The sequence below is a fragment of the Suricata suricatta genome, chromosome 7 (genome assembly GCF_006229205.1).
Source record: "Suricata suricatta isolate VVHF042 chromosome 7, meerkat_22Aug2017_6uvM2_HiC, whole genome shotgun sequence".
Classification (NCBI taxonomy): domain Eukaryota; kingdom Metazoa; phylum Chordata; class Mammalia; order Carnivora; family Herpestidae; genus Suricata; species Suricata suricatta.
The window spans coordinates 37,500,188-37,519,197 of NC_043706.1; the positions used below are offsets into that span (position 1 = coordinate 37,500,188).

General features: G+C 49.5%; 1 protein-coding gene across 1 annotated transcript in view; it reads right to left on the minus strand.

Moving 5' to 3' along the window:
* The window catches only part of LRFN2 (leucine rich repeat and fibronectin type III domain containing 2), a 175,712-nt gene that overhangs the window by 20,426 nt on the left and 136,276 nt on the right, over positions 1–19,010 (minus strand). The gene's annotated exons all lie outside the window — the stretch shown is intronic.

Below are 19,010 nucleotides of genomic sequence, written 5' to 3' on the forward strand. Positions count from 1 at the left end.
GAAGGAGAGAGAATCCCAGCAGGCTCTGCACTGTCAGCACAAAGCCTTATTCAGGGCTCAAACTAATAAACTAAAAAACCCTATTCAGGGCTCAAACTAATAAACCTGAGCCAGAGTCGGATGCTCAACTGACTGATCCACCCAGGTGCCCCCTCCCGCTTCTTTTTTTCCCTTTTTTTTTTTTTTAAATCAAGACAGGAAGCAAGGAAGCTCCAGCCTGCCCAGCTCCTGATTCTACAGGTATTTAGCAGAATGTGACAGGCAAGCGCATCCTCTGTTGGGTGTGAGTGCAGTTTAGACCACGCAGAACCCCAGCTCTGGCCCAGCAGGTGGATGCTTGGATTCTTCTTCCAGTCCTGCAATCTCTAATGGCTATATGACTCGGGGCAAGTCCCATGCCCCAGCTCGGTCTCTGGTCTCCCTGGGCACAGAGAAGGGTTAGACCATTTCTAAGGTCTTTTCAGGCTGGTCCATTCATACAAGAAATGTCTGCAGAGACCTGTTATAGGTCAGAGCTGCTGGGGGCCCTGGGGACACAGTAAGTCCCTGCCTCGCAGAGTTGACATTCTGAGCAGCGTGAGGGTAGAAAATAAATAATACACACAATTGGTAAATGATTGAATATGTTATAAAGTGGAGCATGCTATGGCAAAAAGGAAAAGTCTAGCAGGATAAAAGAAAGTAAGGGGCACCTGAGTGGCTCAGTCGGTTAAGTGTAGAGCATTGACTCAGGTCAGAATCTCGTGGTTCGTGGGTTCGAGCCCTGAATCAGGCTCTGTGCTGACAGTACAGAGCCTGGAGCCTGCTTCAGATTCTCTGTCTCCCTCTCTTTCTGCCTCTCGTCCGCTCACACTGTCTCTTCTCTCTCTCTCTTTTAAAATTTAAGTGTGTTTATTTATTTATAAACAAAGAAGGTAAAAGTGTTGGTGTGAGGAGGTGGTGAGGAAAACCTCCTTAAGAAGGTTACATTTGCAGTTAGGGACAGCTTACATTCAGTGATTCTTGGTGCTTCTGTGTTCCAGAGAGAGCACTGTTTGGGATCCCCTGGAGTCCCCCATCTCTGAGCACACTGACCCCCAGCTTGCCCAGTGGGTAATGGAGCCAGAAGACAGATCAGCCAAGTTCCCAAGAGTGAGGAGTGATTTACCGCTGTCTTGCTTAACATTCAGGTATTTTATGGCTCCTGCAGCTCTGATGGAATAAATATGACCTTTTATTCTTCACTTTGCTTGAGACTCAAGGTCAACAGCCCAGCTGTGGTCCATCGGCTGCTCCCTCCGCCGGACGCCCATGAGCCAGGGAGCCCCGGGCTGTCAGAGATTCATGGCACCATCCTCCGGCCCCACACCTCCACCTGCCCCTTGACACTGGTTCTGGGCTTCACCCGGCCGGGAAGGCAGTGCCCTTGTGGCTCTGGGGGATGATGGCTCATTAAGGGGAGAGACCAAGCCATAAATCTCCCCCCCTCTCCTGAGTACACCCCATCACTAGGGTTGAACCCATGACCCACGTTTCATTTCAATCCTGGGAGGAGGCAGCCGTGGGGAGGCCTAGTGGCCATGGTTCAAATGGCAAGTTATAAATTAAAACGCCCCAGGGCACGGCCGTCACTTTCCTCAGTGTGGAGAAGAGGCGAAAGGCATGCATGTGTCAGCGTGCTGGCCTCACATGGAATCTTCTAGGCCCTTGATGCAGCACGTTCTGCTCTCAAAGAAGCTAGGGTTTTGTTTGTTAGACACCCTCAGCACCACCTGGAAGTTCTCCCACTTGTCTAGCTAAGACCCCTCCCTAAGGCACCCACTTGCTTTCCCTTGTCTCCCCTTACGTTTGGGTGGGTGGGACGTGTTGGCCGGGCTCACACATCCCCTTTCTCCTCACGGTGGTTCTGAGTGAGAGCAGGTTAATGTTTGGGGTTTGTTAACAGAAAGGGGGCAATCTGGGAGGGGAATGGGGTCACCGCTCTCTGGTTTATTTAGTTATTTAGTTATTTAGTTATTTATTGTAAGCTTGAAGGAAAAAAGGAAGGAAACAAAGAAAAAGGAGAGAAAGAAAGAGAAAAGAGAGAAAGGAAGGACGAATAAAAGAAAGAAAGAAAGAAAGAAAGAAAGAAAGAAAGAAAGAAAGAAAGAGAGAAAGAGAGAAAGTAAGAGAGAAAGAAAGAGAAAGGGGGGAAGAAACAAAGAAATAAAGAGAGAGAGGAAGAAAGAGAGAAAGGAAGGAAGAAGAAAAGAAAAAAAGAAAGAGAAAGAAGGAGAAAAGCAAGCAAGCAAGCTAGCTTTAAAGCCGCAGCATGGGGCTTGAACTCATGACCCTGAGATCAAGAGTCACATGCTCTACCACTGAGCCAGCCAGATGCTTTAATTTTGAACACCTCCTGAGACTCCACAACATCCATGCCACTCTCTCCACCCTAACTCATGCCTTGGGAAGAAGAAGAGTGGTCAGGAACTCTCTGGAGTATGTCAGGCCTAGGTTTGAATTCTGGCTCTGCCCCTTCCAAGATGGGAGACCTCGTGCAGCTTACCTACCCTCTCTGATCCTGGAGATTCCTACCCTGTGAAGTGAGCATACAGTCAGGGCCACCTCTCCGTCACGGTGTGTGTGCCTGGCGCAGTGGGGGGCATGCAGCAAGCACTCACATGCTGGCTGCAGATTATCAAGGCATGAGGTGCAGACCCTGGAGCCAGCCCGCGTGGGTTCAAATCCCAGGCAGAGCACCTCAGGAAAGCTACTTAACCTTTCTGTGCCTGAGTTTCCTCATCTGTAAAAAAACAAGATAATAACAGTACCTTGGTCATCAATGTATTGAAAGAATTAAATAAGCAAATACATGGAAGCCACTGGAACTGTAACTGGCACATAGTACTTTCTCAGGAAGGTTGGCTCTTGGGCACCTGGGTGGCTCAGTCAGCTACGCATCCGACTTCAGTTCATGTCCATGAGTTTGAGCCCCGCATTGGGGTCTGTGCTAACAGTTCAGAGCCTGGAGCCTGCTTCGATTCTGTGTCTCCCCCTCTCTGCCCCTCCCCTGCTCACACTCTGTCTCTCTCTCTCTTTCTCTCAAAAATAAATTAAATTTACAAAAAAAAGAAAAGAAAAATCGGCTCTTGCTGTCATCATCATTACTGAAGGAAAAAACCACCTGCATTTACTTGGCACTTTTGACCTAATTTCCTTCAACTGGTTTTGTGATTTATAATCCACTTATTTCCACCCAAAGATCTAAGATGACTTGTCACACAAAATCACATAAAATGAGACAAGTAAATTAAGAACACATATATTTTATGGCAGATCAGAAATCAGGAAGAAGGCTAGAGCTGGAGACCCTGGGACCGCAGGATGCCTGGTGGCACCCACAAAGCTGACACGCAGCCCTGGGTCATTCTGTCTTGGAAAGAGCCCCGTGCGGAGGAGGGGCTGTGACGGTCTCAGAACGAGGTGAGAGAGGCAGTGATGTTAGGGGCCTCCGGTCTGTGTGGGACTTGGACCGTAGGAGCAGAAGGGGCCGAGGCTGCCTTCAGATGAGGGCTACCCTGAGCCCAGAAGGGGCTGCCTCAGTCCACTTCACCTTGGCCAGCCCACATCCAGCCCCCTGCCCACTGGAGCCCACACACGCAGAGAGAGGGCACACCTGGCACAGTCCCGAGGCAGGGGAGCAGGAGACGCGGCACAGAACACGCCCCAGGTCCCTTCCTGCTCCAGGGACAAGCATGGCAGCCCTCTGCCTGAATCACCTCCTGTGTCTTTCCACTGACCAAACTCGTATTTGGCCTTCTGGGTCACCTCCCCCAGGAAGACTTCCCTGACCATCCCAGGACCCGCTGTCACGTATGCTTGCACTGTACTTATCCCAACTGTAGTAACCGAGTCAAGTGCGGAGTCCTTTAAAATTTTTTTGTTTTTTTTTTAATTTATTTTTGAGAGACAAAGAGAGACAGTGCAAGCAGGGGAGAGTCAGAGAGAGAGAGAGAGAGAGAGAGATACAGAATCTGAAGCAGGCTCCAGGCTCTGAGCTAGCTGTCAGCACAGAGCCTGACACAGGGCTCAAACCCATGAACCATGAGATCATGACCTGAGTCAAAGCTGGACGCTTAACCGAGTGAGCCACCCAGGTGCCCCAAGTACTGAGTCCTTTAATGTCTGCCTCCCTAGGAAACGTGAGCTGCACGAGGGCAGGGCTGTCCTGCTGGTGGCCCTTTGCCCGGTGAGTGGCCCAGACCTGACATTAGAAGCATAAACTAAATACCTCTTCAATGACTAAAGGTGAAAGGCAAGAATGGAAGAAGGCAGGAAAAGAGGTTGTTGAGTTTGAAAAAAAAAATAGCACTAGACAGGCGAGCCAGTAGAATTATCTGTAAACATCACACGGACATATTTTGAAACAAGAGTTCATATTATTCCTGATGTGGGTGAAGGCAGAATGTAAGGGCAGGAGGCAGATGGATTTGGGGGGCCGGTAATAAGACCTTTTTTAGCTAGGGCTCCCAACAGTAGTCGTGGCTCTTGGGGGAGAAAAGAATGAGGTAGTTTCTCACGTGTGGGAGTTCTTCCCCTGTAGGGCCAGGTAACATCCTAAGGGTGTGGTGGGAGGTGGGTGATATGTGGGAGAAGGGGTGGGCATCGTGAGGATTCACGAAGAAAGCAGAGGCCTGGCCTGGATGACCTTAAACTACCCTTTCTAACTCTGGACCTTTTTCAATCTGTCAGAGTAAAAAAGAACAAGGCCACTTAAAGACTGAAGAACAGAGTCCAAGAGAGTTGTAACAGATAAAGAACTGGGCCCATCTCAAGACCTTGGCTTTCCCTCTCTCTCCCTGGGCCTTCTCGGGCCCTTGGCAATATGGAGGAACTGAACTCTGAGGTTGCCTTATGACTGCACCCTGACCCCGTCCCTCCTCCAGCTGCTGGACCCTCCACCGTGCCCTCCATCATGTCCATATCCTCTGTTGGCCAGTCCAGGGGAAAGCTGCTTCAGCATCACCCAGGCTTTTGCCTATGACAAGCACAAAGAAAGGCATCTCTAATGGTAGAATTTCAGGCCCTCTGATCTTCTGTGAAGGAGGGGCCTCTAGAATGGGAGAGAGTGGAGTTTGGGTCTAAATCTTGGCACTTGTGCCTTGGGAAGGCAAGTCCCACCCACTCACTTTTGCTGTAGGACAGAAGCTTTCTTCCAGCCTCTGCCAGAGGGAAAAGACTGCTGGGCACCAGCCTATCCAACCCGGGAATTTTCAAAGTCTCTCTATTTCACGCAGACCTTCCTTTGAGCGACAATCAAAGGCTGGGGGAGGAGGGCAAAGCAGCCTTGGGAGGCAGCCCTTGGCACCGGCTCACACACAGTGGCATTTTGACGGGTGGTAAAAATATCTCTCTGGCGTTCAGTGCCGGCTGCTGCCACCGCCTCAGCTTCCAAGATCCTGTCTCCATGCCCAGGGCCTCGGCAGCCTCCCCACCTGTCCACACACACTCCAGGGGACGGAACGCAGGTCACCCAGCCCCCGCCGCCAGCTACCCCCACATCTGCTACTGCGGCGTCCATCACCATGGCCAGGCACCGGCAGAAACACACTTAAGAGCCACTAGAGAAGGAGATTTATTATCAGAAATACTGCAGCACATGCCTAATGAGCTAATTAAACAAGAACATAAATAATTACTCCCTATCAGAGTGAGAGGGCTGGGGGCGGAGAGGGAGGGGGACAGGGTGCTGAGCACAGAGCTGGGACTGTGATGCGTGAGCTGTCTGCTCTGTGGGGGGAGACGGGACCCCTCTCTACTCCAGGCTTGTGCTTGTCCCCCAGCTTCCACTGGGGGAGGCTGCACCAGGCTGCACTTCCACCGCACCAGGCAGGTGCAGGCCCACGGATTCCCCCAGAAAAATCACTCCCTGATTTTCCTGCCTGAGTATTTCTTATTTGCTCACTTGCCCACACCCAGATCTCCTGCTCTCGTACAGAGCCTGAGGGCAAAAGACAAAAGGGATGCTTCTCCCATTTTCTGGATGTGAACATTAAGGAGCAGAAGGTATCAAAACATAGCTAAGACTTCGGCAACCATCTTGTAATTGGTCTCCCTGCTTCCACCCTAACCCCCTGAAGTCTATTCTTCACCTAGCAGCAAGAATCTTCTTTTTATTTATTTATTTATTTATCTTTTAAATGTCGATTTATTTTTGAGAGAGAGAAAGAGCATGAGCAGGGGAGGGGCAGAGAGAGGAAGACACAGAATCCGAAGCAGGCTCCAGGTTCTGAGCTGTCAGCACAGAGCCCGACACAGGGCTTGAACTCATGAGCTGTGAGATCCTGACCTGAGCTGAAGTTGGATGCTCAACCAACTGAGCCACCCAGGTGCCCCCAGAATCTTCTTTCTTAATCACAGCACTCTCCCACATTCCCTAGTGGCTCCCATCTCTTTCAGCATAAAACCCAAGGCCTGACCTTGGTCTGTGGGGCCTCCAGGACTCAGCCCTGCACAGTCTTCTAATCTCATTTACTGTTACTCTTCCTCCAGATGCACTGGAGTCCTTGCTGCTCCTCCAACAAAGCAAGTTGTTCCTACCCCCAGGGCCTTTGCACATGCTATTTCCCTTGCTGGACCCTTTTTCTCCTCCCATTGAGGTCTCTCTTCCAATGTCACTCCTTACAGGGGCCATCGCTGACCACACATATCAAACAGTAGCCCCTTAGTCTGTGTCCCCTCATACTAATTGTCTTCCTAGTGCACATATTAAATTTTTTGTCCCCCTCTCTCATAAGAATGCAAGGACTTTGCCTGTCTTGTTCTAACCCTGGGGTCTTGACAGAGTCTACACCAAGACAAACAATAAATATTCATTGACTGAATAAATGAAAATCTAGCTATCGAACATCGAAGCGTGGTTTGTGCCTGAACCATCCAGTTCCAGATCCAGACTTTTCTCCACCACAGGTCATTCCTTTTCTCCGAACTTGACCTGACTCCCCACTGTCAACTGGTGAAAGGCTGACTTTCAGGACAGGACAGAGCACTGGCTACAAGCTCCACCTCCATCCCCTCCAAGCTGTGGGGCCTCGTCAGTCACATCACCCACCATGGCTCAGTGTCCTCATCTGTCAAATGGGGACATCACACCTCACAGGGTTAGTGTACCAATGAAAAGAACACACAGCATGTTTTTAGGACAGTAACTAGAAGGTAGGAAGCGTCCGTAAATAGAGCTGTTTTGTGTGGCATTCAAGGCCACCTACAGGCTTACCTCTCCCATCCTCTCTAAACAAACCTCCTATTGTTTTCCTAGACCAGATCTTCCTGAAGTGTGGTCCGCAGGCCGACAGTATTGGCAACCCTGGGAGAATATATTAGAACAGCAGATTGTCAGACTCCACTCCAGACCAGCTGAGTCAGAAACCCAGTCGGGTCCTGCATCTGGTTGCTAACGAGTATGTTGAGTGACTCAGATACACGCTCAAGTTTGAGAACCTGCCCAGAGTCCTCTTCCATGAGGTAGCCCATGCATGCTGCATTGAGCTATTGGTCCTGTTTCATCACTTCCCTGTGATGACGCAATACCTCCATGGCCTCGCCATGGCCTGATGGTGGGCGGAGGGCAAGCCTTGGCCCTTGACTTTGGGCCTGGCCAGATAACTCGCTTTGGCCAATGGGATTTAGTGCATGTGATGCCACCAGCGGCTTAGCATGTGGTTCTTCTGTTGGGCTCCTGCATTTCTTCTCTCTTACGAGAAGAAGGAAGAACATGCTCTGAACAGCCCTCACCCCTAGCTGGGCTCCAGAATGAGGTATGTTGGGAGGATCTAAACCACAGCCCAGCCCAGCCCAGCCCAGGCAGACCAAGACCAGCCAAACTCCAACAAACCTGCAGACACAGGAGTAAGAAAATGAAATGTTAATGGCTGTAAGCTGCCTGGATTTGGAGGTTCTTTGTCATGCAGCATTACCGTGGCAGCAGCTGACTAATATACCAGCATCCCTTATAGGTCCTTGACCAGGTCTTGCCTCTGCATCTGTCTTTACTCCTTCCACCTAAAACAGCTTGCCTTCCCCTTTCCCTCGAACCCCACTGATTTTCTAGGATACACCTAATACTCCACTCCACCTGTTCCCAGAATCTCCCCCACCCCAGAACACACCCTCCTGACCCGGGTATGCGAATTCACTTCAGTTAGCTCATGAAAAAGCTCAAGTGGACAAAGTTCACGAAGCAATTCATTTATATTTTAACATTTTAGGTGGCTAATTACTACACTGAAAGGCCTCTTAACTTAGTACCGTCACTAACTAATTACCATGTTACAAGGTTAAGTGTTTAATAGTTCCCTGTGATGTTTAATTTCCAAATGCTCATCTCCTTTTTGATGCAGCAGAAGTTAGTTCCCACATCTGGATCAGTCCTTTCACGCAAGCATCAGCCCTGCGGCCACAGAGCTAGTCGGAGCCCATCTTTGGAGCCCACCCCAGCTAGAAAGAGCTCTCCTCCGTGAATACTGAATGAGCTCGCTCATCCGTGGCGCTGCCTTCACCCTGGGCTGGCACATCACAGTCTGCGGTGCATGTGACTCTGCCCACTCGCCCCCCCCACCACTCCCACCACCTTGGTGACTTTGAGGATGATGGGCATTAATTTGGCTTTGTGTCCCAAGCCCTCCTGTCACCCACAGGGCGCCCACCTCCAGCACACACACACATGCCAGACCATAGGCCTAATTGGCAAGAACTGAGACATCCCTCTTTGTTGCTCTCCATCTCACTGTCTCCAGAGATGAGAAAAGAGCACTCACAGAGAGGCAGAAAACCAGCCTGGATCAGCTTCTTTCCCAGGCTGGCCTCAGCTACATGTTGGCTACTGGGTTCTGGGATTGCGTGGGTAGGTGCCAAGAGGCGTTGATGATACCAAAGCTCTCCCCCATACAGCTTTGCGGCAGCTGCCCGCCTCCCCACCAGCCTCTCCCCTCCCCCAGCTTCCCGGAAGAGGCTCACAAACCACGGGCTTTCTCAGCCTCCAGCAGAGCCACTGGGTGGGACTTCTGGGGGGCTCTTTACATTCTTTACAGGGGCTGACCCATCCAGGAGCTGGCTCCTGTTTAAGTTTTGGTTTCCCAGAGGCAAACCCAGAGACAAGGACTTGAACACGAGTGGTTTATCTGGGAGGCGGGCCCCGGACACTGTGAGGAAATGGGGAAGGAAGTTCGTACAGGGGGTTCCTCTAAGCAGGTTACCACTGTGGTCAATTGGGGCTCAGGCCTATGGGGACGCTCTCAGAGGCGGTGCCTGCTCTACCTGTGGGCTGGGCAGGCCAGGGAGACCCCGGGCGGAAGTGTCCGCAAGCACCAAAAACGTGCGCCACATGTTAAGGATTATGCCATTGACCTGCAGAAGGTGCCTCAGCCCTTGAAGGCCAGAGGACCCCCGTACCAGCCTTGAACTACCTCCTGCTGGGATTCTGTTACACATAAAACCTCCAAATTTGAATCTGATTAATCACTGCAGTCCCATCTCTACCATTAGAGGCACTTGGTGCTTTATGAAGATGCTCGTTATTCACGTCCTGACATCCCCTTCAATTTCGGTACCACCTAGTGAGGTAGGCAGGACAGTTATTATTATTCCCATTCTGCAGATGGGAAGCCTGAGGCTCAGAGAAAGAGAGGGAGGGGAGATAACAAGAGTCCATGTGTGGGACCCCTGATTCCATCCTTGTATTCATCACTCAGGCTCAACGGAGGGGACAAGAACAGTTACCCCAGCAACTAGAGCGCGCAAGGTGTTTGAGTTTCCCGTGCGTTTCACACATTTTCTTTCTTGGGAGATGACCCCCTTCTAAGAGATTTTTATCTCAATGTTAAGGATGAAGCAAAGTCTCCGAGAAGTGAGATGACCGGTTCTTCTGCCTTCTCCCCTCACCGGAAATTCAGAGGCCCACCCGCAGCTGCGGGATGCATGGCGGCTCTGCCCACCGGTGCTGCCCACACACCTGATTTCCCACGCATGTGGCATGATGCTGAATGGCGTCAGAGTCGCGGGGGGAGCTTTAAAAACACTGATGCTTGGGCGCCACCCCAAGCTGACTCAGAGTCTCTTGGAGAGAGAACACAACTCCCCAAAAGATTCCAGTGCGCAGCCAGGGTCAGGGAACACTGGGGAGGTGGGAACCTGGGGCTTGGGGTCGGGACACCGGGGTTTCACCTCTTCCCCACCCCCTGGTTCTTCCTAAAAGGAGCTGGCTGCCCTGAACCCACCTGGGCAAAGTCTTATTGTCAGATGAGGGTTTGGTGGCATTCTGATGGCTGTCACCACCAGCACTGACCCCCAGCACTAGACACTCCTCCTGACATAGCCCCTCCCTCTGTGAGGCTCCTTTGGCGTTTTCCTGCTTTGGAATAAATGATATCTTCACTTCCACCCACTGACTAACCAAAGGTATAGAAGATTAACAAGGATCTGGTTTTCTGGTTCTTCCCTATGGGGGGGGGGGTCGTATTTCAGAAGCAAGGCAGACTGGATAATCCCTTTACTCCTGCTAATTATTTCTATCTTCAGAGATGTCTCCAGCCAAAGCTTTTTGAGAATGAAGAGGGAATGACAAACAGAAAAAGTAGTCACCTCTGAGCAGATGCCCTGAAGGTTTTTGAATCTGAGTGGTGTCATCTTCGTGTGCAGAGCAAGAAAGAAGGATGAGAAGGTGGTGATATGATTTGAAATACTCTTGGAAGGCACCCCTGAAAAATGTCTTCCCTATGCACAAGTCTACTGTGGGTTTTGAAACTCTACCATTAGAGATTGATTCCGTTGGGTCTTTCAGACTTCCCAATTGAACTGCAAAATTTTTTGAAAGGGTTTACATCTTGTACCTTGATCTCTTAAAACCTTATTAGGTCATTTTCATAGTTCACAGCTCTCTTGGAATAGGTTTTGAAGACTGGAGCCACAAGAGGCAGCCTGGAGAAAAGGGCCAAGAAGAGGGGCAAGAAGGGAAAGTGGGCAGGCTCCTAATGACAGTATGTACTTATATGTGTCCAGCACTGCACAGTAGATTATGAAAGATGTGTTTTCAAATACATGATCTCATTCAGTCTGCACCACAATGCCAGCAAATATGTGGAGAGGAATCTCTGTTCCCAAGTACAAGTGAGAAAATGGAGACAGAGGGCAATGAAATGATTTATTCCTGGTTCCAGGACTAGTAAATGGTGGAGGTGAGGTGGAAACTAAGTTTCTGGAAGTGCTAGCTGCCTCCTTATCTTCTCTATATTAATGGGAGTACACTGTGCCTAGCTTTAAAAAAAAAAAAAACCCTATATTTCCCAGCCTCCTTTGCAGATAGATGTGGCCAAGTTATCGGCTGGGTCTTCTGGGAACTTTTTCCCCTTTGTTCTCTTGCTCTCTGGTTTTCATCTTTCCTGCTGTGTGCAGAAGGGAGACATAGGGGCGCCTAGGTGGTGGTTCAGTCAGTTGAGTGTCTAACTCGTGATTTCAGATCAGGTTATGATCCCAGGGTCGTCGGATCAAGCCCCAGGTCCATGCTCCGTGTGGAGCCTGCTTAGGAGTCTCTCATTCTCTCTGTCCCTCTGCCCCCTCCCCTGCTTGCATGCTCTATCTCTAAAATAAAAATAAAATAAAAATTTAAAAACGTGAGATGTGATAGCTAGAGCTTCAGCAGCCATTTTTGCACCATGAGGTGACCTTAAGGAAAGAAATCGTGTGCTGAGGATGGCAGAGCAAAAAGCTAGAAGGATCTGGGCCCCTGGTGGCCATGCTGTCCATAAGACCAGACCTAAACTCTCTTCCACTGGACTTTTGTATGAGAGACATATAAACCCTAATGAGTTTCAGTCATGTTAGATGAGTTTTCTTTTCATCCTAATTGACACTCCGGACTTCTGACACCAGACTGTTTTTCTCTAGGATGTCTCTAGCAACTAAGTTACTCCACAGTGGCTCACCTGGTGAGGCATAGAACCCAGAAATCCTCATCTTGCCTTTATTTTCTGCTAGCTGGTCCTAGGTGGCTATTTCTAAATGGGACCCGACGTTCTCACTGGCACTCCTGTCACATTCCTTCAACTCTTCTAGGTCTTAGAAATGTGAGGAGGATGGGGCACTTGGGTGGCTCAGTAAGTTAAGCATCTGTCTTAGGCTCAGGTCATGATCTCATAGCTCATGAGTTTGAGCCCCACATCAGGCTCTGAGCTGTCAGCATAGAGCCTGGAGCCTGCTTTGGATTCTGTGTCTCCCTCTCTCTCTGTCTCCCCTCCACTCATTCTCTCTCTTTCTCTCTCAAAAATAAAAATAAACATTAAAAAAAGAAATGTGTGGGGAGCAACTAAAGCTGAAAGAGATAGTCCCAGCAGACTCCCATTGAGTTACCCGACCTTTCCCAGAAAGAGAAGTTACATGTGGTACTCCACAGCCCAAGTCTACAGCCTTAACCAAAACTCATGTGCTCTTAGAGAGATGTGCCCCATAGCATGGTATCTGGTCCCATGGGGCCTGGGACATGAAAGGAGACCACATTTCTAGTCTATTTTTTTTTTTTTTGCCACCTTGGAAAGTCTACTCAACTCTTTTGACAATTAGTTTCACCATCTATAAAACGAGCATGGTATTTGTCTTGTCCATCCCTCCCTTGTGGATGTCAGGTTTCAAAAATTTAATAGTGTGAACAAAATTTAGAAAATTATAAGCTCCAAGGCAGCTGGTTTTGAGAGCTGCTGGGGAGCTTCCCCTGAGCCATCCACCCCTGTTTCTTCCTTTAACACCTTTTTCTTCATTTGCCTGTGGGAGCTCAATCAAAACTTTCAGTAGAAGCTGGGTGTCTGGGGAAGCCGCTGAATCAAAGAACCTCTCTCTATCCAGCAGGAAGTGTTTTTAGACGGGCTCCTCTGGGTAGGGAACACTTGTCCCTACCATCTTCCCCTATCCACAAGGTTTCTGCTTCATTAGTACATTTCCCTCCATCCCATGGTGGAGATGGCTGTGTTTCCATGGGGAGGAAACAGACCTCCACTCAAGTGTTGGCTCATAAGATCCTGATGAGGTGGGACCTATGGAGACGGCTTCTTATCCTTTGCCCAGATGGAAGGCAGAACAACAGTAGACGCCTCCCGCTCCGCCCCAGCACTGCAAAACTCAGTAGGGTGGCACAGTCTCCCCAGGGTGGGGGCGGGGTGTCATGTCTGACATTCATGGAAGAAGACAGCATGGAAAGGGGGGCCTGCAGATGGAGCAGGCGTGGGGTATGGAATGGCTGCTTTCTTGCCCTGCCTTTGGGGTCTCTCTTCCCATCATCCCCGGCTTGCCCTACATGTCGATGACCACAGCATAATACACAGCAGGGAGACAAGACTGCGTCCTGGCTCATTCCACACTGTGCTTTGGAAGCTGTCTTGCTGTTCCCCTGGCCCTCCTGGGGAAGGTTCCAACATCACGTCTGGTGACAGATGTTCTTGATGACTCTTGGAGACGAGTGTTTGTGAATGTCACTTGGGCTGATAATGACACGCAGGGCACTTAACTTTCCATGTCACATCGGGGATGAGGCTGAGCTGGGACGGGCTGCTGCCTTCTCGGAGGGAAGGGGGACTCCCTTCTTTCTGACTCCTCTCCTGCTACCCTGCCTTTCCCCCTTGTGACCCCTGCCTAGCTCTGACACTGCCCTCATTACTGTTGGCCACTTCTGAAAGGGCAGGCCCTGGGGCAGACAGATGGGAGAGTCAGCCCTCCCCAGATGCATGGGAAACATGCCAGGCTGCTGAGGGGCTCGGTCGTGTGTACACAGGGAAGACAAATGCTTTGGGAGGTCAGCAGGAAGCATTAGATAATTAGGGAGCTAATTATCTGATAAAAGAGCAAGACCCTATTTCATAGTCAAACTCAAATCCTGAGTTTTCCATGTTTTGGGATCACCCATGGCTGCTCCCCCTTCCTGGTATGTGGTATATAGTATGTGATGTTTTCAGACACTGCTCACAGCTCCCCAGGGCTTCCGGGAGCCCTTGGTGAGGGTCAGTGGTGACTTCTCAATGACTTGTGGCCAGTTCTTATTGGACAATCTGAGTCTCTGCCCAAGTGCCTGTCTATGACCTCAGGCCCTGGGGCTTAAACCCTATGAGACAGAACACCCGAACCCTGGGAGGTAAGAGGCCGTGGTGGCCCCACCTGGCATCTAGCTTGCTGTAGATACATCTAGGTGTATCTAGCAAGAGTGATAACCATACTGCCTCAATCATGGGATTACAGAGATCTTAAACAGAGTCATCAGGGCTGGGGTCATTTAAGCCAAGTGGTTCCATACTCGCCTGAAGTCTGGCTGCCCACCCAGTGTCCCCAGCATGAAGTCAGCGAGGTTCTGTTTGAACCTTTCTGGCATGGGAAGCTCGCTACTTTGTGGCAGCCTTTACGTTTTCTGTGGTTGGGCAGCCCTGACCTGATACTCATTTCCATTCTGTTCAGTTCACTGAAGTTGATTCAGTAGCTGTGGTGGGCCAGGACTTACTAGGAGCTGGGGAGGAGGGTGTCACAGAGATGAGTGCACATGGAAAGCGCAGGCTGGAAAGGAAGAAGGGCACGACACCAAATCTCACAGCCAGATGGGGAGTAATGAGAGTGGTACATCAAGCTGCTGTTGGGCTTTCTTCTTGCAATGGGCTGATGCCTACCTTCATAAGCACGTACGCATGTGTGTGTGTGTGTTTTCCGGTCTTCTACTCCTGAGTTCTTTGAATAAGTTCAGGAAGCTATGGCTTCTTTTCTAAGTCCTCTCACATTCAACGTAACTTTCCTCCATTTCACACAAGCTTCTGGAATCCCACTCTCATCAATTGGTCTCTGGACACATTGCAGTTGGTAAAATGACTCTTAAGACTGCTCCATCCTGTGCCAAACATTCAACATCTCTGCTCTGACCAGCTCAAATGATTCCATGATTAGAATCCTAATCCTCCCCTGGCTGAGCGTTTTCCCTCTGTTAACATGCTCACAAACCATAGGCATCTCAGCAGCTCCATCACTTTGGGGCCATAATGTCCCTGAGATCAACTAAAACTCGAGAGTCCATGCTGCACAGGATTCCAGTTGAGCCAGATTTTCCCCGCCTTGAGCTTGTTCAATTGAATCCTTGAACCAAAGGGAAGACACATTTTCTGCATCGTTATCCATGACAAGAGGGAAATGTATCAAGAGGAACAGAAATGGGGGCAGAAATTGAGGCACCAGGTAGAGGCTTTGTCACCTGTTCACATCAACTGATCAGTCAGTCTGGTTACTTGATCAGTTTCAGGCCCATTTCACCACCATGCGTGTCTCCATTTTGTCCCAAACACAGTGTGAGATTTTGTCAAATGTCCTATAAAATTGTGAGAAGCTCTGTTTACGGTAGTGAGTCATAGCCAATGGAAACTCCTGGGACATTTTCCAAGGGCACTCAGCACCCCAGAGATTCGGCTCCTCTTCCCTGCGGGCCTGTGTGGGGGTGGGGTCTAGTGAAGAACCACTGAGCAAGGAGAAGGTCAACCAGGGAGTGCACGCTTGTGGCTTGGAGGCACGTGGGTCTGAGAGCTGTGGGTCCGCAGTGTCTCCTGAAGACACATCAATATTTTCCCCTGTGAATCCATGCTGGGGCCTGGCAATCAGCATTCTTTTCTGAGGGCTTGCCGCCATCTGTTGTGAAATCCTTTCTAGAACTTGGCAGGGACTCCATGCCCAGCCTAGCATCCTATGATTTACGCAGTCTATTCTTGGAAAAGTGGAATATCCGCCCTTTTCCCATCTGAGGCACTTCTCTTTCTGTCCGTGCTGCCTCAGGACCACTCCCACAGCTCGGGAACCTCACCTGGTGTTCTTTTAGTCTTGGACGTGGTCCTCGGAACCTGGGAACTCGCACTCACGTTCTGTGGTTCCTTCTCCCCGGTATAGGGCTTTTCCTACCTGGGTGGCTGGGATCCCAATTCTGTCTCTGCTACTTACCCCTGTGAAACACCTTGGGCAAGTTTTTTGTATGCAAAGTGGAATATTTGTAGCCCTCACCTCCCAGGGATCGTAAAGATTAAATGAATTGGTATGCGTATAGCCCTTAGAATACAGTGCACAGTTAGTAAGCTCATAGCCCAGATTCGTGCTATTCCTGCTGCTGTTCTTGCTGGGGAGGGTGGGGGCAAATCCGAAACGGCCAGGCTGGCCTGCAGCCTCTGGTCCAGTCTCCCTGCAACTTCCTTCCCAACCAGCAGGCTGTTGTCATTTTTCCTTCTTGCTGGGAACAGGGATTAAAAAGCCCTGTTCGACTGTCTTTAGCTCTCTCCACACGTCGCCTGCTCCTCCTCATCTTCGGATACAGGCCTTTCTTCTCTTCTTTTGTATACTTTCCGGTGCCCATCAGAAGCTACTGTGTGGCCTACAGTGTCTTTTCTTTCTTATGGGGACAGTTCATTTTCTAAAAATTCAGCTTCCTTCCTGGAGTCCCCTTTCTCTCAAGCCAGAGTCGCTGTGAGGATGCTGGGCAGCATGACTCCAGAAGGGGGCCTCTGTTCAAGTCAGTCGGTCTTCCTTCTGGCTGTGGGAGCCTGAGAGAGTTTCCTAGTTCCCTGGGCCCTTTCTGCATCTCAGTCTGGCCGGGAACCCTGAATGTGACACCGCCTGTAAAGCCACGTGTGAGACACAGAGTGAGCAGGCAGCCATGGCCGCTCCTTTCACCTGACTACAGACTCACTCTGCACTTTTTGTCTCCAATCTTGAAATCTGTCTTGTTAAAGACTGACGTGTTTTCCCACCCTCACCTTCCTTTTCCTACCCCAAGTGTGACAGACGAGATAATGGTCTTCCTCTCACCATTGGTCTATTCTTACTAATAAGGGTAATGACGCGTGTACCCTGAACACCTACCAGGTGCACACACTATCTGGAAAGCTGAGCTGTCTCCTCCCATCCCCGTGACTGCGCTCCGAGGAAGTCAGCAGTTTTTGTTGTTGTCGTTGTTGTTTTTATTCCAAGTTTTCTTTTTTTTATATTTATTTATTTTTGAGAGAGAGAGAGAGAGAGAGAGAGAAGGCAGGGAGGAGTAGAAAGAGGGAGACAGAAGATCCAAAGTGGGCTTTGTGCTGACAACAAAGAGCCTGATGCAGGGCTCGAACTCCCGATCCATGAGATCATGACCTAAGCCAACCGACTGGACCACCCAGGCACCTTTCCAAGGTTTCTGATGCTTTCATTTTGTTTATTTTTATGAACCTAGTGTCTCCAGTTTCTCAATCACCAAATGTGAGCAGTTTAAACTCCCATCCTGAGTGACTTCAGGAGCAGAGCCCCAACCCCTCCCGTGCTCCTGCCTGGGTTTCTGGGGCCCTCAGGGAGGGGCGTGCTGCCTGAGCAACCCCAGGCCTGTGCAAGCCTCAGAGCCGGTAGTTTTTCACATTGACACTTCTCATCAAGGTCAGGACCATAAAATAAATTCACAAGTGAAGAAATGTACTTATTTTCCAAAGGTCAATCTCACAAGTTATCAAAAAGATGCAAATTAAAACAAGTTCCATTTCTTACTTATAAAATTGGCAAAGATGAAAGTAATTATATGTTCAATCATTGGTGAAGGTGTGGTTTAAATGGACACTGTCCCCTTCCACTGGAAAGGGGGTCGATAAATATTTACATGCAATGTGTAAAGATTATAATTTACTCATGAAACTAGTTCAACCCAGAGAAAAATATGCAGATCACAGCACTGAACCTGCATAAATAGATTTGTGTACAAAGAGCCATTCCTACACTGCTTTTCATGCTGTAAATGGGAAAATTAATGTTCAACAATAGAAGATTAGTTAAAGAAATTGTGGTATAGGCAAATGAAAAATATTTTTACTAAGCAAGTATAATGGTGGGTGCAAAGAATTAAGAAGTACAAACTAGACTGACCATAAATATTGTTTTGAGTTGAAATAAAACGTAGAGAAAGAAAACTGGTTAACTTTAGGTGGTGAGATTATAGGCAACTCTTAGTTCTCTTTGTCATTGTCTTTATTTTCAGATTTACTACAGACTTTTATAATTAGAAAATTACATATGTGTATTGTTAGGCTTAATGATATCTCTATAGATCTCTCTATATGTGCCCACATGTATATATTTAATAGGATCAAATGCTGCCTCCTGCACATCCTGGGTGGAGGAGGTGCTGTCCAGACAAGCCAACATGGGCCGGTCAGGGCAGTGCCCTGATTTCTACTGGTTTCCATGATGTGCCCCCCTCTCAGTCTCCAGGACTCCATTTGATGAGTGAATGCCTTCCCTGTGAGCTCTTCTCCCTCATGTGTTCCCATCCAGAGACTCAGCAACTGAGATCGGGGTCAGAAGAAATCCCAGTGCTCTTGACCTCATCTGCACCTGGACCCTCGGGTGTCCATGAAACCTCTGGGATCTCTTCTCAAAATGATCGCTTTAAATGCATATGACAAAACACACAGGCTTTCAGGAGAAACCAGGCACTCCTTGGGCGGTGAGATTCTAGGCCTGTGCTTCCCATAACGCAAACCGAGGCTGTCTGAGACGGGGACTCATCTGCGGTCAGAGCCCGGACCCTCTGGCCTAGTTCTGTCCCTCTGAGAGCTCCTCCCTCCCTTCCTCTGAATGACTGAGGGCGATTCAAGGGCAGCTTTTTAGTCTTAACCTCCCTTTCTACCAGGCCCAGAAAACCTTGATCCTCACTGTAAACTTACAAGGTCAACTTCATTGTCTCTATTTCCAGTTACAGGAGCTCCTGCCCAGAGATGTCAGCACAGGTGGACAAAATGGCCCCACCCTTCATATCCAGTGGGGGGAGGGGGGTCCTGTGACCTGCTCTTGCCAATCAGAGCTCATCCAGGGCTTCTGTGCCACCAACTGGAAAAGGAACAGAGGGAAGCTCCCCTCCCTTTAGGGCTGCTCAGAGGAAAGAGACTGCATGGGGCGGGGGTGGGAGTGGGGGAGCCAAACCAGAAGAAAATGGAACTTAGGGAAGGTAAGAAACTCTGGGAGTACAGGATGTTGGTCAA